Genomic DNA, 26,113 nt, shown 5'->3' on the forward strand with positions numbered 1-26,113 from the left:
ATATGCAAATGGCCATCAAATAATAGAACAGACATATGAACATACATATATATCTGTATGCTGGTATCCAAGTGTCTGCGCGCAGTCAAACGCCGCATGTGATTCGCCATCAGCGCCATGCCGCCGCTGTCGTCGTGGCGGTGCGCACTATGGTAAACACTAATTTATGTCACTCACAATTCATTAAATCACAAACGCAAATCGGCAGCAAAACTAATTAAAGTGAAATATTTGCGATTCTCAGTCAACATGAATTTCGGACACAGCGGCGACAAACGACTCTATTGCCTTTGGCTGGGCGATGGCTGTGTACGTCAGTTTCATGCGCTTTTCTGTTAATTGCACGCGTGCGCATGCTCACTTTATTAGCATTGCTCGGCTGGAAAAACACGTAGTAACGATCGACTGCATAGCTGGTGGATGAAGAACTCTGTGGGCTCACTTGACTTTATGCATATTAACCCACTTGCCGAAATTTTATGTGCTGTTGCTCGCATCGCGCCCATATACTGCCATCGGTGAGTATCAATTTGGCCTTTGTTAAATGTAGTTGTTATTGTCAGCGTTGGTTTCGGACTCTAATGGCGCTGGGGACTTTTGCTCGATAAAGTGACAACTGGCAAATGCCAAATGACACAGGATTGTAGATGAGTCTATTGTGGCGCACTGCTAAGCTCTCTAGGCTTTCGGTGGAGCAATAGTGGTGGACAAATGAGTTCCTGTGGTGCTAATGGCTGGAAGAAAACAAATAGTTTTAGAACAATAAGAAATGTGCTCAGAAAGATACCCTAGTTTTCGTAATGAATTTGGGAAAATATTGGCCGGGAACTTGTATTATTTTCGTATTCTTTAGATGAAAGGGAAGCGGGTAGGTCTCCATCCATCAGGTTTAGCCTTCTGCTAGAAAATTTTCAAAGGTCGTTGGTCTTATACGCTAGGCCCAATAGTACATGATCGTTTGACTATTTGCTTCTCCTTGTGGGCCATCTGCTTTTGAGTTCGTAAGGTCATCCTATCAAACTCTTTACTCCTTCTTGGACTCATTGAGAAGATCGAGGGATTCTGCATGAAGCAGCTTGCAGAAGATTTCCTCATTTCTAACGAGTAGTATTTACAATATCTTATAAATTTCTATATTTCTCTCGCGGAGTAAGATTCAGCTGGGAGCCAAGTTCGAACCTTTAAAGGTAGTGGAAGATCCACGTTGTCTACGGTCTTTAACCAAGCTCTTTTCCAAACCTCTTCCACTCGAGATACTGCGCGTTGGATACTACGCCCCTACCCGAGCCAGTGATAATTCTGGTTGGCGGCTCCGACTTTTTTTCTTATCTTATTTTTTGTTGCCGCTTTTCCTTCTAAATTGATTCCCATGCAGAGCCTCTCGAAGGTAGTTGCCTTTTATGGTCTCAATGTTTTATCGCCAAGTTGAGAGTTGACGCATGCTCTTATGAGGCCTGCCATGGTTATATGGGAGGGTAGTTGCGATTTTAGCCCGCAGGGATTACTGATGGATGTCACCCCATTAAAATCAGGAGTTGTAATACCTTTACCAGGGTTCAACAAAGAGCCAAACAAGGGTTTTCTACTCGTTGTCCATTTCAATGTCTGAGGTTGTAGAGGGGTTACCTATATTAGATTAAAAATCGAACTCCAGTTTTGAGAAAAATTGAAAGGAATTGAAAGAGTGAAACGGTTGATTAGCCGGTGTAATATATTCATTGCTAAGATTATTACACTCTTAAGGCTTCTGCAGATCTAACTACATTTTATCATCATAAGATCATTGGATTGTGAGATTTGTAAGTTCAGATAAGAAGAAGAAGATAAACAAAAGAGCGTCCAAATGCAATTCTTTGAATATTTTTCAAGTCAAGCCTCCCTCTGACGTTGTACGTTGTAATAGAAATCTCTACGGACTAGGGTAAAAGTGACTGTTGTATGGGCAATAGCATAAAAAGTATAAAAAATCCGCCACATTCTACTCTATTGTCGCTGTTTTCCCATTAGTTTCCTTTCCGTATTAGTCTTAGCCGTGCTTCTTCTTGTTGGCATTGGCAGTATTTATTGACATTTAAGTTACAAGAACATGCCACAGACGGTGGCGGCGTGCTACAACGAAAGCGACGGTAGCAATGTCAAGCTGTAAATTCCTTTGGAAAAATACCCCTAAGGTGAACGATGCAGCCTTGATGCACGCTGTTCACATTCGACCGCTGGCTGATGTTCCGTTTATACATTCAAATGCATGAATTGTAACCCTTCTTCCTTGTTATGTCGGCTGCGGCTGTCATTGGACATTTCTGCTTGTAGCGCTTAGCTGCCGTTGCTGCAGCCGCGGCCATAATCATTCGCTTCTGCCGCATGGCTGGCTGGTGGAGCTTGTTTGTTGGCTGTTGTTGTATTTTGTTTTTGGTTACATTGACAATTTTCGCTGTTTTGCCTGTTCAACTGTCAGTTATCATTCACTCAGCGCAAAACAAATGACAAAATTCCATCGCAAACGGGAGGGACGCAGCGCAATCCACAGCTTAGAATGTACGGAGGATCGGTTGTTGTTGGCCAGCTTGTACTGTACCTCCGCTTGTTGTTGCCGCTGCGGTTTCTGTCACAACACTACGAGCGCTCCAGTTGCTGTGTTCGCTGTCGCTAATGCAGTTGCCGCCGCAGTTGTTGCCTGTCGTCTGCGACGTTTCTGCGAACTCACTATCCCTAACCCCTTCCCTTTGTTGCGTTGTTGTAAAAAAGTTATCCATTTTGAAATGGGTGTGGGGCAAAGTATTGGCGATTGAGCTGAGCAAAAATGCAAAAGCTGCACGAAAAGTAACAAAGCGTTGTAACAACAACAACAAACCATCGATTTCGTAGTTAATGCAAATGATGCTGTTGATATATTGCGATTTCGATAGAGCTCCTCAAATGACAGCGAGTCAAATCAGCTTCATATCATAAAGATTACGTACATGTAGATGCACATACTCGTTCGTGAAAACAAGCTGAAATAATCTTGAACAAGTTAAGACTTACTTTGGAATGCCTAAGATAATGTTAAAAGTTAAGAATTCAATTCAAGATACTTAGGCTTACATATTTCACATGTAAGAGGTGAAAGAATTAATCAAAGCTTTCTATATCTGAAGTCCAAAATTTACCTGGAGCGACCCATCACTGGTGTTCCAAAACCCAAATATACCCTCCTCTGGGCTACATGAGGCAGTCTATAAACAAAAATTTGCTGCTCAGACCGAGTAAAAATTGACACCACTCAGTGGTATCCGTCTTTCATAAAATTCCCAATTGAAGTTCTCGAAATAGAAGCATATTTCACTGCGACCCACCTAAATCTCCAATGTTACGTCCAAGATTATGATCTAATGGAAAACTTGTCCAGTAAATTTTGAAAGACTGCCTATTGTGTTCCATGAATCAAACAGACATATCTCCACTCACCGACTTTCCGTTTCTCGTTGGTATTTACATACACAGAAGTCAGGAGCCGCATTGGATGATTTTAGTGCCCTGCGTATGGAACGGTTCCGTGACTATTGCAATCCTCCCGGATTTGGGCTGGATTTCCGACTTCCTTTCACCTATCAAAGTCTTTTTTCAACAAACTTCTTAATTATTTAACAGTTGTCAAAGTTGAAGTAATATGGATCCTGTGGTACAGTTATTTTACCTACCAAAATCTTCTTTCCACAAACCTCTTAATTTTTTACAGTTCCAAACTTTAAGCAAAATGGGTCCCCAATCCCTCGTACTACTCAATTCTTATGATCTCTATACATTACATACATATGTATGTAATATATTCGAGAATGATAAGGAGTTGATATGATAAGGATAAGACGTTATGTACATGAAGGGTCCCAAAGACGGGCACTCTGAAATCCTCCGTCAGTTCGCTTGTATCTCTGATTACTTGGAGCACTGCACCGCGAAACCATTCCCCAGCGGTTTATTCTCTTCATCTTTTCACGGATGGATCGAAACTCTGGAGGAAAGTGGCAGGGGAGGCGTCTGCTCTCAATTAACACCAGCTTTAGACTACCAGACCACTCCTGTTTGGAGGAAGGTGACGTGGAATCGTCTAAGCATATCAACCTTCATTGTGCAGCTTTTGCCAGATTGAGGTTGAAACAGCTTGTTAGGCTCACTTCCGGCGAATCCAGCTGGCATTGATATTAGCGGGCTCAAGAAGTTTGTAACAGATTCAAAGCGTTTGACAAATCATAACGTTTTTTCTTATCTATTAAGAGTTTTTTGGTATTACAGACGACAGAGCTCCAAACTGTCCAAGTAAGATCTAAAGAATTAAGTTATAATTTTTTCAGTGCGATATGAATTTAAGATTCGAGTTGAATTTAAAGGTCAAGGCGAGTCTAGATATATATCCAGTGTCAATTTGTTTGTTTTTTTTCGGTTTTGACCAAATCGTTAGAAAGTATAGTTGACAGTGACTTCTTACTTTTTCGGTATGCATTAAGCGATCCTTGTTCCATTTACCAGTCTTTTATAAAACACCGACAATACGTTTTAAACGTATTATAAAGATTTAGCTTTTGTCTAACGCTCAACTGAGCACCACACCATTGTTCATCTATTTCAACGAAAGTATTTCTAATTTAAAATCCTGTTCGGCTTTGTAGTTATTTTTGCTACTATTGCAACGATGATTAACTTCTTTGGCTACTACAAGTACGGAACTGCTACCTAACAGACATAACTACTTACACGCGCATACCAAGCATTGTAGGCATTCAACACGACTCTGTGCGCTTGATTGAAAAGCCATCGAAAGGAATTGGAGGAGTGAAACGTCAACTGACCACCAAATTGAGCAACAACTGAAGTGAAGCGGAAGGAATAAATAGAGAGCTTAAGAAGATGGTAGCCGCGGCGATTGGATGATTATGAAGAAGGTGGTACGGTGGAGATGCCTGGCTTGGCCACATTGATAATGATCAGCGAACGCGGCTTGCTGCTCGTCGCATCAAACGGCGCAAAATCTAACGAGATCCGAAGGAAAATGCAGAAGGGGGGAGCGCAGAATAGCGCATAGATAGTGTAGCTTTGGATGAGCCCCATTAAAAATTTACTTCCATACACATGATGAAACTAAAATTAATATCGATCGCCACTCACTTGAACGCGTCTTAAACGAACGCAACCACATCGGTTGATCGACCAGAGGAGAAATAGACGTACACCTACCGGCGGCTCGGTCTATGCCATCTAACAACCGCTATACTGGTGCGCACATCAAAGCCACAGCCAAACTATTTATGTACATATTTGCAATGACCCTGGGGACGTCCAAGACGCTGTGCAGCCACACCACCTCGAGCTCTCGACTGGAGCGCCTAGTATGTGGAAGTGAGTTTGCGACGAGTAAGTGGCGCAACTGACACGAGCGTTCGTCGCTTTGTTATTATTGGTGTGTGGCTAAGCAACAGCCGCGTGCCTTCATTCTACTTGTTGCGCCCCATTTTGTGGTGTTCATCACCACTCACCACTCACGGCACTGTCAATGTTGTCGCTGTTGGTTGTTTGTTGTGCGCATGTGGTTGTCCTATGAGAAAATGCGTCATAAATGCGTAATGTTGATGACAATGACTGTGAATATGATGCATGATGCACGTTCAAGCTGTATGTGTTGTTGTTGCTGCCACTGCTGTTGCTGTTGTTGTTAGTTTACGACTGACTAGCCGTGATTTCGTAATGAATCACAGTACAATAAAAGCGACGAACGCGCAAAGACAAAAACCACGCTGCTATGAGTGGCTGAGGGGGTACCCGTTGATTGGTTGAAGCACTGGAGTATGAGAGTAGAGGAACTAGAAAACATTTATAGCATTCTATATAGTGGTATGGTCAGCCATGATTGTGGGCACTTTCATGGACATAGACGCTTCATCTTCATCATAATCAAGCGTGCTTGCCTTTTGTGTGGCAAGTTTGTGGTCGCTGTGTTGATGCGCGTCGAGTCGAGTTGAGCTGTGTTGAGTTGAGTTGAATTTTCTCTGGAATGTCGGTTCGGTGTATGCGGAAAACGCGCCAAGAATGGGGTGTAAAGCAATTTAATGAAGTAAAAATTTAGCGTATTGTTGCAGATTAACCGTACATGTGGCGGTATTACATCCGCATATATGTAGAGGTAATGCATCCGCTAGGATTATAAGCGCTTTGCGAGTATTGCGTTTTGTCTTAAACTGCAATAAAAAAATAGTTTCATCAACCGTTTATTTTCAAATTAAGGCATGAAATAGTTACGGGTCATTAGACGTATGTGAAATATTTGTAACATTTTTATTAGAGGTAAGGACTCTCAGTCAGCTATTTTATGTATTCTTGTTTGTAATGTAATGTAAAGGGTGATCCATTTTGAGGTTCCCTCCTTTGTTAAAGAAAAAACACAGAAAATTCAAAATCTATGGGGAATGTTTATTATCATTCGAAAGAACATTCTTTGGCATTTATTTTCTAAAAATTATCTCCTTCAAATGTTGGCACACGATCCAAGATCCATCGACCGACCCAAAACGTAAAATTATCTGTTCACGGAAGTGTTCTCTCAATAAATCCATTGATTGATGTAATGCGTGGAAAGTAACGCCATCTTGTTGAAACCAAATGTCGCCGAGATCACGAGCTTCAATTCCAGTCATCAAATAGTCGGATATCATGGCACGATAATAGTCCGAGTAGCTGCGTACGGCGCCGAATCGACTCTACACGGTCGTTGTGTACACTCTCAACTACGACTGCTATATTTTCTTCACTGCGTGTTGAAATAATAATGAATGCTGGGACTTAAGATGGGTGTTGCAAATCGTACGTCCAATAGGCCGATTATGTTGGCCATGTTACAGAACATGAATTTTCGTATTAAAGTTGAACAATTTGTAAACGTTGTTCAGGCGTAAGTCTTTCTATGAATACCAAACAATGCTGAAATAAATAATATGACAGCTTGACTCGACTCATGCGTTAGTTAACAAGAATGGTTATTGAAAAAGTATGTATACTTGAATCACCCGGTATTAAGAATTCTTTCCTGTACTATTTCGCTTTACTATCGTCTACATTCTAAATATTTTCTTGTAAGTGCCCAAGGCAAGTCCACTACTCTGGAAACTGCGCTCGATTGTAAGTTCAAATTCAGATTAGAAGAATAAATTAGAAAAATTTTTACTTTAAGAAATTAGGCTCTCAGCTAAAGAGTCAACTGTTCATGAATATTGAGTTCAAGGCAGAATCATTTCTGTCCAGTTGTTGTATGAAAAAACCTAATTTATTAAACGTAGTTTTAAAGGAAATAGAGAGACAATCAGGTTTTTGTTTTTTTTTACTCCTATGGAACCAAAGGTTAACTTATGGAAGATACGTAATACATCTAATAGTTTTATTTTGCGTTATTGAGAGTCTGCGTTATTCGTTAAGGTTCCTATATATTTCGAAGATTATTTAAACCGAACACCCTAAAGCCATTATAGGAAATATAGAGCCGTTTATTGTCATGCTGGCAAACAAGTGTAGTTCAGAAAAAAAATCATTTGATCTCAAAATATACGGAATACGCTCAGCTTCACAAGTATTACTCTACAACTCGTCTGTAAAGGACTTTGAAGAGCTCCTTTATAAAAATCCCCTCGATAATAATGAGAGATCTACCATTCTCTACCAATATTACAAGAAATATTTCATTAGACTTTGCAACAGTCGCACTTTGAATTCACGAATCACTTAACCGAAGACCTACGTCGGACGCAGTCGCTTATGATCGACGTGGCAAATGTATGAATACACTCCGAATAAAAAGATATGAAGAAGATGATGAAACGACAAACTTCATACATTCTGGCATTCGGAAATAGCAGCTAATGAAGTCTGTTGCAAACGGCATGTTGTTGTGCATAACAACAAAAAATCGTAGTACATCTATCAAAGGATAGAACAAAGGATTGCGAAAAGTGCGAACAACCAGCCAGCGCTCGCTTACAACAAAGTGCCCAATTTTGACGGCTGGACATGTCGAAAGCGCGACATCAAAAGCAGCAGCTAACATCAACAGCGTCAACATTTCGTCATTGCAACTACCGCATGCGCTGCTGTACAAGCGCGCAGCAATGCAATTGTCCGCAATAATGGTGTTGGCAATGCTAGTTAGTCGTCTTGGCGTGGTATGTCTGTCTTTAGTTGCCAGCCTAGGACTGCCTATTATTGGCTCTTCATCATTTTTCGTTCTTGTTGCTTGCGTAATGTTGCTGCCTTCGTGCGCTGTTGTTGTTGTTGTTGTCGACTTTGCTATTGTTCATGTCACATGCCGGCGTTGTTGCATGCTACACTTGTGGTGGCAAACATGCGTGTGAGCTGGTATTTTTGTCACTTCTCTCTCACTCTCTATAGGCGCAGCGTGGAAGTCGGAAATATTCTTACGTTTGTAGTTCTTGTGCGTCTATTAGACGCACATCTCGACAATGTATTTAATAATGACAGCAACTATGCGCGGAACTCGGCAGTAACGCGCCATTGTTGGCAATGTACAACCAGCGACATGCAGCGCTTTGTTCGCACTTGGAGTGAGAGACGTCTACAACAGTAGCAAATTCATAATTAACATTGTTGTATTAGCTAAAGAAAGTCATCTCAGTCTAAGTCTGAAACTCTCAAGAAAGTAGGAGATATTTATAAAAATTTCTCATTGATTGTTCGTTATTAGTTGACGGGTCTTGCAGAAAAGAAGTGGCGGTCCGATAAACGCTTCATCTACGAAAAACACGAGAGTAATGACAATATATTTCTCCACATAGTATTCGTTTATGCTCTATGCACTTGACCAAACTTCTTAAAATCGTCTGAAAGCTGCAAATTCTGGACATCTGTTTAGTAGGTCTCTATAGAAGCGATAACATCTTAATTTGATTGAAACTTCTCCCTGATCCGATGAGTGGTTTCTTCCAAATTAGACGCAAAAAGAAGTCGCATGAACCTAAATACGGTGGATGAGGCAACTGTTCGAAGCATAATTCCATCAATTTGATCGAAGCGACGACAGGTTTGAAAGGTTTGAGTCTATACGATGGCTTGGTCGAAGAACAATTTTTTCTTCGCTAAATGGGACAATTCCTCTTCGAATGGATACATTAATTCGGCATAATAGAATCCTGAGGATTTCAGAATTGACTTCCAGAGAAAGGGGGCTATCATTTTCCAACAAATAGGACAGTCTTCGCTTTTCGTTCCAACTGTTTAAATGGTACTTTAGTTTCTAACGTGTACCAGTAGATCCATGTTTCGTTGGCGGACATGAACGGATGTAGAAAAAGCACTACTGTGAAGGTATCTCAATATTTGTATGCAGGATATTACCCAAGCTGTCGTTTGAGAGATCTACTGTATGAGATGTATCGAGCATTTTAAACCGGGGTTTTGCTAATACGAGAACGTGTCCCATTATCCACCGCTTGAGACGTTTTTGCGACATTTGTCGGCCTTTTTTATTTTTCCAAAATCCGTGGACGATCGAAACAAATCTATCCAAGTCCGATACGCTTCATCGGGTGGTGAAATAAATATTTATCTAACCGTAATTGCGTAAGTTAGAAATGTTCCTGACTGCCATTCATTTGGGAGTGGCTAGGAACGATTCTTTTGCATGTGGCTCAAGCAGCTCGCGACTTCCGTCAAGTATCCTCTGGGTAGCCAACAGACATCCGTTTGGAGGCGAGCTAAAATGAGAAGGCGAATCCCGCTTATGCGGTTGTGTGTAGGGGTTTGGGACCCACCACATAAAAAAATTTCTCCAATGAAAAGGAAGCAACAGCCTCGGATGAGAGACCCCAATTTTGATAAGGACCACAGCAAACGTATTAAGGACTACGATTTAAAGGCATGCACTTGTCCCTTAATTGGGAAGGTTCCATCTGGTTGATGTCATCGTAAGAAGAGTAAAGGCTGCCATCACCGCCATCAAAGAAATGCGATGAACGGGACAAGGACGGAAGAGGTTGGGTTCTTGTGACAACTACTAAAGCGACCAAACGAAGGAGCTCAAATTCGGTGTGCGATTCGTCTTGGAATAGAGACTCCGTCGTCGGATCATATACCAATATTAGTTAAACTTGAATTCCTACCTTAGTATTTTTGGATAAAAATGTAGATAACACTAGAGATACCTTTTAGGAGTGGAATTTAATATTTATTTTTAGTTTTTATGAAATTATTTCACTGTTCAGTGTAATATTTCCGAAACGGTGACAGAAAAAATTTCGTAAAATAAATTTGTTTAATACAAAAAGTTATCATTTTTATTAGATATGATAAAGTCAGTCTTTTTAGTTGCAGTATTTGCTTTTAATTTAAATTCAAACGTCTGTTTATTGGTTTGTGTTTACATAAGAATGTGAGTACAGCGCAATGAAGTAGTTATTATTGCTAACAATAATACCCAATTGGTGTGCAGCATCATGCCAATTGCCAAGTGGCCAAGACACACACACACACACATACACGCATGCCACTCTTCTATGACAACAATGCCAATAAAAACACTTCCCCACAGCAGAGCTTTAACACTGTGTGTGAGTGTACGCAATGCGCTTGTCATTCTCCGACGACAGATAGATGACTGACCAAATAGGCTGAGAGTTAACTAGATGGCGGCACGAACGCGCTGCAGTCGCATGGACACCGCGCGGTGTTATAATGTGGTAAGCTATTTTTATTACACTGCCTGCGATTCTCACAGTCGCACACACAGCGACTATGGCAACAACAACAATAATTGCCTGCAAGCAGAGCCGCGCTGACGTCTGTGAGTTCCTCTTGCAAGACAATGTCGCATTGTGTGTGTGTATGGACGCCGCTGGTGATTATGATGCCTCTTCATATTTCGCACTGTGCGTGTGCGGCTACGCACTACGGCCTCTGCACAAACTCTTGTAATTGTTGTTGTTTCAGCGTTTTTTTTTACTTAGCGCTTCATGCAATAAGGACGCGCTGCTGGCGATTGGCTGCTAGCTGCTTAGCAGCGGCAATCATCTACTTATTGCTTCCCATGTAGCTATCAGCGGATCTGGAGCATTTTGATTGACTACTGGCATATTAGTTTGCTGCCTTGCGTGCCTTTGTTAATTTTTTCCCTTTTATGTGGTTGCGGCGATATATTCTCCCTATTGTTGTTATTGTTGCTAGTCTCCGTGGCATTGTCATGGCCAATCTTGGTGTGGCTACTGGTGACGCGCGCGCGCGCTCTCCTTCGCTCCTCTGCCACTTGACGCGGCGCAAATGTTGCAGAGGCGTCTGGACTTTCCGGACTTTTTGCACTTGTTGTTTTTGTTGCTATTGCAGCCGCTGCTACTTTTGGTGTTAATCATAATTATTGGCAGTACATTTGGCCGCGCGCGCTTGTGGCGTCGCGTTCTTCAATGTGCGAGCGCGTGTGTGACGCGTACAACAACAGCGCGTCGCAAAATGCTAGACGCGCTCAATTATTAAGCGTTGCGCTGTGTGCATTGTGCCATATCTCCGGCTACGTGATGTTGTTGCCAACATGTTTCCCATTATACTGTACTGTTGTTGCGGCACTCCGCGTGTGTGATAATTGTTGCAGCAGTTGCAGTTGCCATCAGTGGCTTATTTGCCGTACATTGCTACTTGCTTACTTTGTTGTACTTGTTCAATGCCAATCGAATTGTTATTTTCTCTCTCCACTCATGTTATTGTTGTTGTTACAATTGTTGATGTCATTTCATATTTGCAGTTGCACCTACTCAACTAAAAGTAGAAAGCGCGCGCCGTGGCTGGAGTAGTTGTTGCATTGTAGCGCGTCGTTGAGTGTACGCCATTCGCACGTGCTCACTTAGAGTAGTAATAACAACAACTACAAAACAAACAATAATAACAACAACAACTACCACTTCGTTTAGTTCATGTCCATATTGTGGCATTTTCAATGCCGCCGTCTTCTTGGTGTTATTGTTGTTGGCCACAAAATTGATACACGTTTAATTGCTCATTGTTGTCATGGATTCTAATTGCAATTGCCACTAAACATCGTGTAAACTAATAAACGAGATTTATGCATACTCAACAGCTGTTGTTCACTTTGCCGCATATGAACGCATTCATCGAAACAGTTGAGATGAAATATACATATGTACAATGTACATATGTACATATATACTACATTTTATGCGTATCGAGCGTTTTCATATATAAATACACTAGACGCCATAAAAATGGTTACACACTGATAAAGTAAGAATTTTATTCAAAATAAATAAATGACGTAAATATTTTAGAGCATAATGTTTTATTAGAGTTTACGCTTTGACTAAACGTTTGGTCGAACTTCTATTATATTAGTAGTATGCGTTTTATTTGTATCCGACATATACCATGTAAGGACCTACATATAAGTATTAAGTCGTTTTCAATCGGCTCCATCGGAGAAGTGGAGTATGGAGTCCGAAAAAAAACCAAATGAGATAGTAAAGTCGGAATAAGCTATCATTTTACCAGCTACCACATAATATACCCCAATATATTGACTGTCTTCGATTCGCCAAGTATAGGAGAGCGGTTAATCGAACAAACTATACCTGTCAGTGAGGTATCTGCAAACTCTCTTGTACGTCTCTCTTTCAACTGGATAACTTTGCTTTTAAACTGAAGAAAAAATAAGAGCGTCCAAACATATTGAGCAGAAAAAATAATCAATTGAAGACAGATATTGTATTGGAGTGATCTAGAGAGTTTAGTAAATGTTATCACGACGTATGTTGACTCGTTACTAAGATTTAGAAAAATCGGTGCTATAGTACTAGCACATTCGGCGTTCAGTGTTTTGAGAAATTTCGGAAAAAAAATCTGAAAGATGGTCGAACACAAATTTTCCCAGCGAATGTTTTGGAAGCCTTCATCAATCCCAAACCAATGGGATTCAATATTTTTTTGAAAATCCTTTCATAGTTTTTCAAAATAAAAGTACTTCACATGTTAGTTATGAATCGTGGGTTTTTCACGTTCACTCATGGAAATTGTATTTTAAAGAAGTTAACAAAGCATTTAGAACTATTTCAAAACTCTGAAGTTGTAAAAAATAAAAAGTTTCATTAATAATGATTATTTATTGAGGTGTGTTGAGTCTTTAGGGGGAGATCACCGTATTTCTATTACTGAATGGATGGGATTTTTATGTGATATACATTTGGACATTTGTCTCTGAAGTGGGGACTGGTTAGTACTTACGCTATCGCAAGTTCCATATTTTCTAGGGTTGATGATAGCAGGACCAAAGGCCCTCTAGCGCTAAGTTAGATTCATCTATCTTCAGTAATAGGTATCTTGACCTATTTGGTAAAGGTAAAACTGTTGCTTGTTTCTTTTAGTCGAAATTGCATTGAAAACGGTATGGGGAATCATATAAGTAAAGGGTGATCCATTTCAATGTTCCCTACACAGAAAATTAAAATTTAAAGGAGAATGTTTATTGTAATTTGAAAGAACCTTCTTTGTCATTTCTTTTTTTTTTAAGATTATACCTTTCAAATGTTAGCCGCGACTACGTCTCAGATGTAGCATGACTCATCCGAGCATTTCTCCTGGTAACTGGCGAATGTCACTCGTGATATTTTGCCCCAAGGCCTGAATCGAAGTGGGATTGTCCACTTAGACTTTAGATTTAACATTTCCTCACAGGAAAAAGTCTAACGGTGTGATATCACACGATCTTGGTGGCCTATCGACTGGCCCAAAACGTGAAATTGCAAATTGTCGGTTATTATGGACGAAATGGCAGCTCATGAATGTCTTAAGGTTGATCTTCGTCCCAAATCAATCAAGATGGGTGATTGTGTTTGGAATAGTACGCTCAGTAGGCCGATTATGTTGACCATAAGTTGAGCGAAGCGCGCGAAATACATTCTTTACAGAACGTGAATTTTCGTAATGAAGTTGAACAATTTGTTAACGTTGTTCGGGCGTAAGACTTTCTATGATGAAATGAACTCCGATGGAAGGACCAGGTGGAGAGGGACCTAGCTTCGCTTGGTATAACCAATTGGCGCCAAACTGACAGAAGGAGGGATACGTGGCGCGCTGTTTTGGACTGGGCTATAACCGCGTAAGCGTTGTCTACGCCAGTCAAGAAGAAGAAGAAGAAGAAGAAGATGTGCAGCTTATTATGAAGTGTACGATCAGACTGGCAAAGCGTGCTGCGAAGCTCATTTGCCGATATATATTATTTTTTTCAATATATCCTTATTTATTGACTCTGCTTGTTTTTAAGCCTAACAATAAGTTATAAAATCTTAAATCTATTTAAAAACTAAACCAGCTCAAACGAGTGATTGAGCTGTATTGTTGAAACGTTGCTCTTTAGTACGCAGGCATATCCCTTCTTTTGAGGCGTGTTTGATCGCAGGAATGTACTAAAGCATTAGCCAATGGGTTTGGGTGATCACGGAGTTTAGATATATATTTCAATCTGCTGTCCTCTACTGCTTTCTTTACCATAGGGATACCAAGATCTTTATGGATATTTTCATTGCGAATGTACCATGGTGAACACGTGATTGTTCTAAGCATTTTCGATTGGAACCTTTGCATTATATCAATATTAGTTGCACAGGTCGTACCCCACAGTTGAATGCCATACATCCAAATCGGCTTTATGACCGCATTGTATAAAAGTACTTTGTTGTCTAGGCTAAGTTTAGAGTTTTTATTTAAAAGCCAATTTCAATTTGCAGCTCTTATCTTCATGCACGTTATTTTACTAGATATATGTTTTCTCCACGTAAGCCTTCTATCTAGGTGAATACCAAGACAGGTAGCTTCATTCGCTTGAGGCACTAGAATATTGTTCATTTTTACTGCTGGGCACATTTTTGGTCTTAGGGAAAATGTAACATGCTTGCACTTTTGTTCATTTACATTTATACGCCAGTTTGCTAGCCATTCTTCGACAGAACTTAAGTGCTTCGCTAATATTCTTGATGCTATAATGGGGCATTTGTTACGACTCACTAAAGCTGTGTCATCCGCAAAAGTTAATGTCAAGACATTATTAGCAGTTGGAAGATCAGCTGTATATATTATGTATAGAGTTGGGCCTAAAACACTGCCCTGTGGTACTCCAGCCCTTATTTGTCGTTCATCAGATATGAAATCTCTTACTTTAACCATAAATTGTTTATTTTTTAGATAAGACTCCAATATTTTATACAATTCCAAAGGTAGAATCTTTTTAATCTTCTATAAAAGGCCTTCATGCCACACTTTATCAAACGCCTGAGCCACGTCTAGAAATATAGCTGAACAGTACTCTCTGTGCTCGAATGCTTTTCTTATTTCGTTAGTTATTCTATTTACTTGTTCTATTGTACTATGTTTTGCACGAAACCCGAATTGGTGCGTTGGTATTACATTATTTTCGTGGAGGGAAGGAGACATCTTTGATAGGAGCACCTTTTCAAATATTTTAGAAAGGCAGGGTAGAAGACTGATTGGTCTGTATGAAGACGGCTGTGTCAAGTCTTTCCCAGGTTTATCTATCAGGATAATCTGCGACTTTTTCCACGAAATTGGATAGTATCCAAAACTTAGAATTGCATTGAAGAGCAAAGAGAGCACCTCTACAGCAATATTTGGTAACTCAATTAGCAATTTTGGAGTGATATTATCATGTCCTGGCGACTTTTTTGGATTAAGTTCTTTTATGATGCTAATAATTTCAGAAGGTGAAGTCTTAAAGGACTCGGGCGACTCATTTGCTGTGTTAGGTAAGATTGACAACTTAAAGTTATTCTTTGGGCAATTTGGTTGAAATACCTTTTCTAGGTGATTTGCAAAACAAATAGCCTTTTCCTCATCACTTCGAGCCCAATTTCCACCCAAGTCTCGTATAGGCATGTTGGAGTCGACTGGTGGCTTCATGGACTTTTGGGCTTTCCATAATGAATTTTGCTTGCTTGAGTTTGGACACAGCTTCTTTATATATATTTCATTGTTGAATTCTTCCTCGCGTTTAAGCGCTTTTTTAATTTGCGTACAGCAGATTTCAACTGCAGCTGAGTGGAAGGGGAGCGATTTATCTGCCATTCTCGTCTAGCACGTCTTTTTTCATTTACAAGCTGTTCTATTTCTCTATTGCTGATTTTTCTGAGACTAAGTGGCTTATAATTTTTCTTTGGTGTTGCTAAGACCGCTGCGTTAATAATTATATCATTGAGTTCCCTTATACTTTTGTCAATATATTAATCGATAGATGGATATATATATACTCCGCTTTGGAAGATTCCGGCTAAATGATTTTGTGAAAGGTGTCGAGATCTCTCTGGTCATTGTTCAAATCGTCTATTCGACAAGTAACGATTCTCCGCTCTGTTAAGAACCTTGTAGTATGGCAGTTCTACACTATACTATGTGGTTGGAGAGTAGGCTTTAAAATCATTAACGGTATTTTATTTGCCATCAAGTGCACTAACAATTAGCGTATAGATCAATGAACACTTAACTCCGCACATGTACGCACTTAAATCACTTATGCCCATTAGGGTGGCCCTTAGTTTTTAAGATTAAGATTATGTGGCCCGATTTTTAAGATTGTGGAAAGGTAATAAAATGCAGATTTTATTACGGTATGGAAACCAGATGGTGTGGCTTTGAAATATGGAGACATAAAAATGGCAAAAATTCTTAATTTTTCAGGATTCCAAGCTCCTTGCGCAACCTCTAAACCTTTTTTGATTGACCCAAAACTTTGTATATACTAGTTTTTGGGCTATTCGCATATTTCTAGGGGGTGCGATCGAGAATCGGAATACTTTGGAAAATAAGGGCCACCCTAATGCCCATACATAAATACACACACCTAGTTGGATCACAGAAAAACATTTGTAAAGCGAAACACGCTGACTCTTTGTATTTAATTGTTGCATGTGACAAGAGTAAAATATGTATGAAAAATCACAGCAAATACAACAACCACAGCTAGTTAACATGTTTGGCATGAGTATTTTGAAAAGGTGCCAATATATCGCATTGTTGGAATGCTCAGCGCCGCGGCATTTAAGCGTTGTTAATTGTGTCGCTTTGACGCTTTGCCTCTTTGATGTTGTTAGTAGCTGATTGTTGCTGTTGTATTTATTGTAAAATGTAAACATGCGCAGCTGCCAACAACCCTGAACTTCTAATTGACTCAATTAAATTGTATGCACGCTTAGTTACTTATGAATGAGCGCGCTTATGCGACTTAAGTAGAAATATGTGTTAGTAAGATTAATTATGAAAGCGCAGGTGTGGCCCGGAGCAAATCAGAAATTGCAATGTAAATTATTGAAATAATTTAAAAGTTATTAGTAAAGATCTGTTAACGCCGTCAACGTGTCTGTTATTAATTTAATAGCTGTTTGATAGTCGATGGAGATATTCACGCGAGAGTTGGGCGTTTTGAGGTCAGTTGATGCCGCAGCCCAAGCGCGGTTATCTTAGCGTAAAAATATTGTTGTAGAATGAATCTTCAAGTCATACTTTTACAATCAAACCATCATCAATATAAATCACAATCAATTCTCTTGCACTTCGACTTCACATTACAGTCACATAAATGCTTTAAATTGTCCGCTATTGCGCTTGTAACTTGCAACATTGTTGCAATAACAGCGGGCTACTTACGAGTGTGAAAAAGTGAACGAGTCCCCATCGACAACGCAAGAAATTATAATTGTAATGGTGAATGTCTGAGGAATACACGAAACAAGCCAACTGAAGCGCAAAAAAAAAACAAAAAAAGACAACAAAAACAATAGCAAAAACTTTACACAAGGTCCATTGTAATGATGATGATTACCAGCGCCATTTTGTGTGCTGACATGCAACCGTCAAATGTTTGTTAGATGTTGAGGTTTTTTCAGTTGTGGCTTGTGTGGCATTTATGAAAGCCAATTGCCGGTGGGGTTGATGTTGTTGTAGTCACTACAAAATATGTTGCATGAAATAGTATAGAAACTGTAGGTCCGACCTTATGTGAGACAACAGTAAGTGAATCTCAAAGAGAAAGAGGGACTTCATTATAAATGTTTGTATAAAACTAAATTGTTGCTTCAGGTTCGGTGGGTCTTCCGTTGCCTTGATGATAGAAAAAATGTGGATGAAGCTTTTGCCTCGGCCTTATTATGGATAGGAAGTTGTCATGGAGGCCTAACACGGAAGAGAGCGTGAAGAAGGCACCGTTTGAGGTCGAGTGCAACGAGTGCAACGACAGGCTGTCATTAGACTACGCCGTCATAAAGCTCCTATTGACATAACGGGGGTGGCTATCAGACTCGACTCAGAGAGGCTGGGTACATGAATGGAAATCCGAAATCCGATGCTTCGGTTGCATCTCAAAAAACTTGGATCATTGATGCTATGATGTGCTTCATGGATGGATCGAAGTCCAGAGTGGTGGCTGATAGTGCAGTTTTCAGAAAGGAGTTCGCCGTCAATGCCCTCGTACGAGCCCGGTAGGCGGTGGTTAAGGAACAGCACGTTAGTGACTATGAGGTCCTTTTGACGCAGAGTGCATCGTTCGAGGTCCACTGAACTACTTATTATCAACCAAGTTCAACTCGCCGCAATGGTTGGGGTCCATAAATTCTGGAAGAGGGCAGAGAAGATAATTAACTTTGAGGTTAAACTGTAGAGACTGGAATAATCTCTTTGAGGCGTACACAAGTCTGAGCTTTGCAATATTTACTTCTGATGGGACTGGTTCCGACCGCGCCTTTTTAATATTTCTAAGAGAATGACTCCTGGAGTTAACCGTGAAGTGGAATAATATTTTAATTGATGTTAGCAAAGCGTTCGGAATAGTCTACCGAAGTCTGATTTTTTTAGGTCGAAGACCGGTAACAGCTGGGACCAAGCTATTACGGAAAAATTAAATGAGAAAAATTCAGAGTTGGGCTAATATCTAAGGTATATCTAAGGTATCTTTTTTCTAAATCAAATTTCAAAGATTATTATGAAATACTTTATTTTCAAGTAGTATCCTGTACGTTGACTGTGCATCAGAACATACATATACTTCAGTGATCTTCTAAGGGACCTGCTCCAGACAGTCCCTTTTCTAGTGCATTTCCTTTCGTCAAAACCTGCAGAGTTATTACAAAAGATAACGTTAAATATATTTTAAGGTCTAAGATTCTCCAATAATTTGAAAAATTCCAACGATCTGTCAACGTAGCTAACACAGCAAAGCTGACACTTGTGACCAACCAAATCCAAATGTCATCCAAACCCGCTGCGACTCGCTAAACCGTGTAGCGGCTGAGTGACAAGTGACTATGCGACAAGTGCAATCAGCGCTGACGCCGCAGACAGCCGCAACGACAAGTGCGTCAGCGATTTCGGTGTGAACTGCATTTATGCCACATGAAAATCACACACAGTGCTTTGGCTGCTGCAAGTGTGGCTAATTCAAATCGACGCTTAAGCAGATGAATAGACGAATGATGGACACGCTGATTGACAATGGCTACTGTCACACCAAATGGCAAGGATAGTCAAGCGCTGACCCCAGCAAGTGTTTGTTGTTGTTTTTGTTGTCTTTTATTAATTTTTATTGTTTGAAATTTGCGAAATAATGCCACAACTACTTAATGCATATGCCATTTGTGCTGTACGAGTATGTGGCGTATATGCAAGTGCAAGTTTGTCGCTTAAGTCTTTTGTACACATAGTCCACGACTGCAAGGCCACTGGCGGAGACGGCCGACAGCTAATAGCGTGCAACCCACTCGTCAAATTAACTCAATTTAACCGCATTTGACTGCATTCGCCACAGCAATTGTTGTTTTATTTTATATCGGCGAGTTTTAGAGCATTAACGGCGATTGTGGCAAGTGAGTGTTCGTGAGTACTGTAGCAACTATTCGTTGGCGATTGAATATATTTTTTTTTTTGCTTTAATGCTTCAATTTTCCTGCACTTCGTCGAAGGTCAATGTGGCTCGTTACAATTGCTCGCATTTATACAGTTATTGTACGAAAATGCTTTATAATATAAGTTCGCGCACTCGCCAAATTGCCATTCGTTTCGGTTGCACATGCATTTGTATTTGTTAGTATGACTGTATGTGTGTTTCTTTGATTGTAGCTATTTCGGCTTGCAACAATTGCCATTTGTGTCCATATGTTTTAATTCCTTTTGCCGCTGCCGATTACAAGCGCAGCACATTCTTTTTCGCTCAGCACAATCGCTCGCCTGTCTTCGTTCCAAACCTCGCACGCTCGGTAATTGTCGGCATGCTGACTACTTTGTTTTAGTTATTGTATGCTTTTCTTGTTGTTTTTGTTGCTTTTGTTGTCTTAAGAATGCCTGCAAATTTCAGCCGTTTTAATTCAATTACAATGCTTGTGAACGCTATCGACAACGGCCCTTGTTTTGTTTCAACAACTGCAACTGGCAACATATGTATGTACGTGTATATGTGTGTGTGTGTCGCATAGTTGCGCTTTTGTGCAGCTTGTGAATCGCTTAATGACAGCAACGAACATACGTTGCGGAATTTAAGGAGTGTAAATTAGGTAAAACTATGTATTTTTCTAGGTTTTTGACAAAAATGCTAAGTATTGTGTTGTGGCTATAGAATAGGATCGATGCGTGTTATACTACTTTAGCTGTTGGATATTGACAGCTGATATTTGTTGGTATTACTACTATAGCTTATCATGAATAGTAGTACATCATACTAGTTTTTTTAATCATCTACCTACTATCTACTAAAGCCCACCGTCAAAAAACTGATTGGACCTTATCAGTAATGGCTTTAGACCTGGAAAATCCACCATGGACCAGATATTCACCAAGCGCCAAATCTTGGAGAAGACCCGTGAAAAGAGGATCGACACACACCACCTTTTTGTCGATTTTAAAGCTGCTTTCGACAGCACGAAAAGGAGCTGCCTTTACGCCGCGATGTCTGAATTTGGTATCCCCGCAAAACTAATACGGCTGTGTAAGTTGACGTTGACCAACACCAAAAGCTCTGTCATGGTTGGGAAGGACCTCTCCGAGCCGTTCGATACCAAACGAGGTTTCAGCCAAGAGGACTCACTATCGTGCGACTTTTTTAACTTGATGCTGTAAAAAATTATACGAGTTGCAGAGCTAAATAGAGAAGGTACAATTTTCTACGAGAGTGTACAGCTCCTGGCGTACGCTGATGATATCGATATCATCGGAAGCAACAACCGCGCCGTTAGTTCTGCTTTTTCCCGCCTGGATAAGGAAGCGAAGCGAATGAGGACAAGGCGAAATGTGTCCTGTCAGCAACGTCAGCACGTCACTCTTGACAGTCATAACTTCGAAGTCGTGGATAATTTCGTATACCTGCGAACCAGCATCAACAACACAAACAATGTCAGCCTCGAAATCCAGCGCAGAATCACTCTTGCCAACAGGTGCTACTATGGACTGAGTAGGCATAAAATAAAGTCCTCTCTCGACGAACCAAAATCAAACTCTACAAGTCGCTTATCATTCCCGTCCTGCTTTATGGTGCAGAAGCTTGGACGATGTCAACATCCGATGAGACAAAACTAGGAGTTTTCGAGAGGAAAAAAAATTTTGAGATTTTTGGTCCTCAGATTATTGGCACCGGCGAATGCCGTAGACGATGGAACGATGAGCTGTACGAGTTAACAATTAGGGCCGCATATCAGCATTAACCGATGTTCCGGAGTAAATCTGTTCATGAGGAAATGGTTAACCAAACTGAATAGAAATCAAGTAACAGCTGACAAATAGGCCAACTTCAAAATAGGTTATATTAGGTTAGGTTAGGTTAGGTTAGGTTAGGTTTTGTAGGCAGATCTCTGCAAAAACAGAAGATCTCACTTAGACAGCCTGGCGCTGTCCATTGTGATACCAATAAAACTCCCTATGGATCAGAGACCTTTAAGATTCAGCAAAACGCTTGGAATCCGTTACAAATTTCTTAAGACGGCTAATGTCGATTCTAGCTAATTCGCTAGGATCGCCGAAAAAGGGCCTTCCGAGGTGTTTCAACCTCAGTCTGGCAAAAGCTGGACAATGAAGAAGGAAATGCTTAGATGATTCCACCTTTCCTTCCTCCATACAGCTTTGGCAACTTGCATCTGCCACGATTCCAATTCTCAACGCATGGGTACCCATTAGACAATGTCCAGTAAGTACACCAATGATTCCGCTGAGATGGACCTTGTCCAGAGAAAGCAGTTGAAACGATCGCTTACGCTCCACAGATGGCCAAAATGACCTTGTCACTGCACAAGTACTGGTAGTTGACCAGCGTTTGACGAGCTCATGCGTAGTCTGCATGTCCAGCGCTCTTGCGCAGGTGTACCATGAACTACCAACGCGCTCCCATTCCGACGTCAATGTAGCTAGGGTACCCTCCCTTGCAAGCTTGTCCGCTTGAAGCCTTTTTAACCCTCTCCTCAATGTTTGGCTTCCATGTGAGCTTCCTATCAAATATCAGCCCCAGGTATTTCACCTTGTCCGCAGGTTACAGACTGGTGCCTCCCAATGAGGGGGGAGTGGCATTTGGAATTTTGAATTTTCTTGTGAATAAGACGAGTTCCGTTTTACTCGGATTTATTGCTAAGCCACTTCTATGCGCACAGCCGGTTACCACTTCTAGGTAACCTTGGGTCATCTCATATACGGTGTTAAGGAATTTTCCTTTGACCAAAAGGTCTACATCATCAGCATAAGCCGTCACTCTACAGCCATGATTTCTTCTTCAACTTCAAAATAAGTATTGCCGCATTGAAAATCACTCGAATAAAGACACACATGTGGCATGTATCTCATTTTCTTCCAAGCAGTACCTTGCGCGGACGCAAGCTTTATAAGCTTTAATTTAATTGGTCACTAAAATTATTGCAATTAAACATGACGCAAATTCCGGGCGTTTTTTCTCGCTTCAATTTGTTGAGTTGTTTTTGGTAGAGTTTTTGAATTGATAAGTGGATATCTCTATCGAACAATCATCTCATTTATAATTAAAGTTCGAATAAATTATATACTTAGTTAATGGCTGCAGCTAATGGTGTGGTTAATTTACTAATATAGAGAAAAATGTTGCGAAGAACTGTTGATTTTCAAGCTCCGTCAACTCTAGCGAGTTGTTTGTAATTAAAAATGTATTTAGATATATCATGGAACCGAACTCCGTCGGAGTATTGCCCTTAGTAAAAAATTAGTAAACCTGACTCTGCACAGTGGTTCAGCTTGTATGAAGGCGCGGTCATAAATACTTCCCGTTGAGATATCGCTATGAAATTTTCACCAAAAATCTAGAAAAATATTTTAAATATATATTAAAAAAATTGGCCCCATCGGACTACTAGGTCCTATAGCTCCCATAGAACAGTAATTGCTATTATATGGCAATGATGTGCAAAAATATTTCTCATGGCCATAGTTGGAGCGTCAAAATTTTCAGTAAGGTTTTGGAAAAAAAAGTTAAGAAAGCGAGAAAAAAGCTGAACATGATTTGTCGTTATAGCTTCCCTCATCCAACCCCCATATTCCACCTATAAGAATAATATCATATAAAAAATTAATGTAGGGAAAAAGCAAATTATCAACCAATTTAATACAGTTCATTTTTTCACTGCCATTCTACAGCCATTATAATTAGAACAAAAACGTATAATGTATCCTCTAGTAAACCGTACACAGATTGAAATAAAGACGATTTATCCTTCTTTCCAAGCTTCCTTAGCCCAATTATGATGAGTTTGAACTTAAATATAGTTTATTCAAAGGCCATTATTATTTTGACGATTGCAAATACATCTGCAACTTTCCGCACCCAACTTTAGCGCTTTTATTACCTTAAGACTCTGCTAAATACTATATAAAATACAATTAAAGGGGGATCGCGGGGGAACACAATTAAAACTTTATGTAAACACATTGAAGACGCAGAACAAAGATCCAAAAAAATATAGGTGATATAAAACACTAATTTCACAAAAAATACAAATATCGTTAGTCTAAATTAATTTCCCAAGTTAAAATAAATACCTTTAGCTTCAAAATCCATTAAAAATAATCTTGATTCGTTAACCTGAACAATTACCAGAACAAATGGAAGTCCTTTGTTTCTGCGAAATTAAAAAAAAAAAAATCTGATGTGCTTTAAACAAAATCCGTTTGTTCATGCATTTAACTCTATTTTTAGAAAGTACCGTTAGATTTTTAGGAAAACCCGGTTTGCAAATAGGAAGTGTGGACAATTTAGAGGCCATCGGTATACATTTGGTCGAAAAATCGTGAGACGGATTTTTTGATTTTTGGCCTATGGCGGAACCACTGTGCTCTGGTATAAAAAATCGATCAATTTCATTTCATGAAGTTAAATTTTAAATGCAATTTAAAAAGTCCAGTATCCAGCCTCAAGTCCGGTGTTCTTTATTGAAACTATAATTAAATAGTTAAATATTTATAGCTAAATAATGATTTTATTACAAATATATTTCGAAATTTATAGCACGTTCGATTTTTCCTGCATACATATTTTCCGATATTTCCTGGTAGCTTACACATGCCTTTTTAATTAAATGCTAATTATATATTTTTTGCACATATAAATTTTGCTATGAGTGCGACCCATTATTCTCTATAAACACCCCTCGATTTTTCCGCCGAAAACGCTGCATGAAATTACGCGAAGATCTGTAATCATTGGCCTAATAAACATTTTAATGATGTCGATGTCGATGAAATGAAAAGGTTGCACAAAAAAATCATAGTGAAAACGCAAACAACACGGTGAACCAGCAAAAAACGTTCGTTTGAGCAGAGCGCTGCGCCGCTTACCTTTAGAATTGATTGATTTGCACAGAACAAGCGAAGAAATCCGACACAACAGGGTGTCTGCAAATATTTGCGAATTATAGTTTTTATTGCGACCGGGATTTTTATGGAGCTTCTCTGCAGGCGGAGCTATCAGTTATCTATATTCGCACAAACAACGCGTAGCCAAGTGAACAGCAGCAAGTATGACGATCGTTGCGGCATGTGTTGTTATTGCTACGAAACCCTAAAAAAGTGCAACTTGCTTGGGTGTAATTGAAATTCAAGGACGAGTGAAGCAGAAGCAAAAACAGCGAGAGTAGCAACATTGAATAGAACATAATGTATCAGCTTCGACACTTTTAACGAAAGCAAAGCAAATGTTTGGAAATAATGTTTAAAGAGTGCCCTATATGTATCTATCAGTACACTGGGAGAAAATCGTGTTGCAGTTGGCCAGATAAGAATTGGAGTAATGATGAACATAGAACAACACTCCTCATCCCGCTTCTTATTTATCTTCCCATATTTCTTTATATGAATATATGATCCCTAAAATCCTAAACTCTTATCCACCTATTTTCAATTGAGTGTAATATTGCTTTTGATTCTTCAGTTTGATTTCTTGCTATAATGTAAGAGCGGTTATTTTAAATATTTTTTAGAATCTTTCTCTTAAATATGCTCTGACTTAAATTAACTTTATTTATCATCTGGGTATGATTCTACGTGGGATTACCGAAACTATAAACATGTTGTAACTGAATCTATATAATGTTGACTACTGAATCTATATAAACTAAATTTATTGAATATATTCCATTTAGTTCCCTATAATACACAATAAAAATGATATGGCAAATCTGAACTCAAATTAGTATTAAATTTGGACAATGGTCTCCTACTCTCTGGTCAAAAATAATACCTCAGGAACTACTTAACTAATTGCAACCAACTTAGGTACATAATATTTTCGTGACATCCCTATGTATGTTACAGGTCGAAAACGGGCAAAATTCATTCACAACTGTGTCTATATATAACATAATACCATATAACACAATTTAAAATTCGATAATTCCTTCTCCTAGCTCCCATATATTATTTCAAAATTTTCAATGACACACTTACTCCGGAACAACGTTTTTTGTTGACATACGACCCTAGTTGCTGCAAAAAGTTAGAGCCACGGCCACTTGTCCGAAATCATCTTTAAAACATAATCGAATCCTTATTTTTATAATAAAGCTAAATTCTTGACCGTAATTTCAGATTATAA

This window comes from Zeugodacus cucurbitae, chromosome 3 (assembly GCF_028554725.1).
Source record: "Zeugodacus cucurbitae isolate PBARC_wt_2022May chromosome 3, idZeuCucr1.2, whole genome shotgun sequence".
In the NCBI taxonomy this organism is placed as follows: Eukaryota; Metazoa; Arthropoda; class Insecta; order Diptera; family Tephritidae; genus Zeugodacus; species Zeugodacus cucurbitae.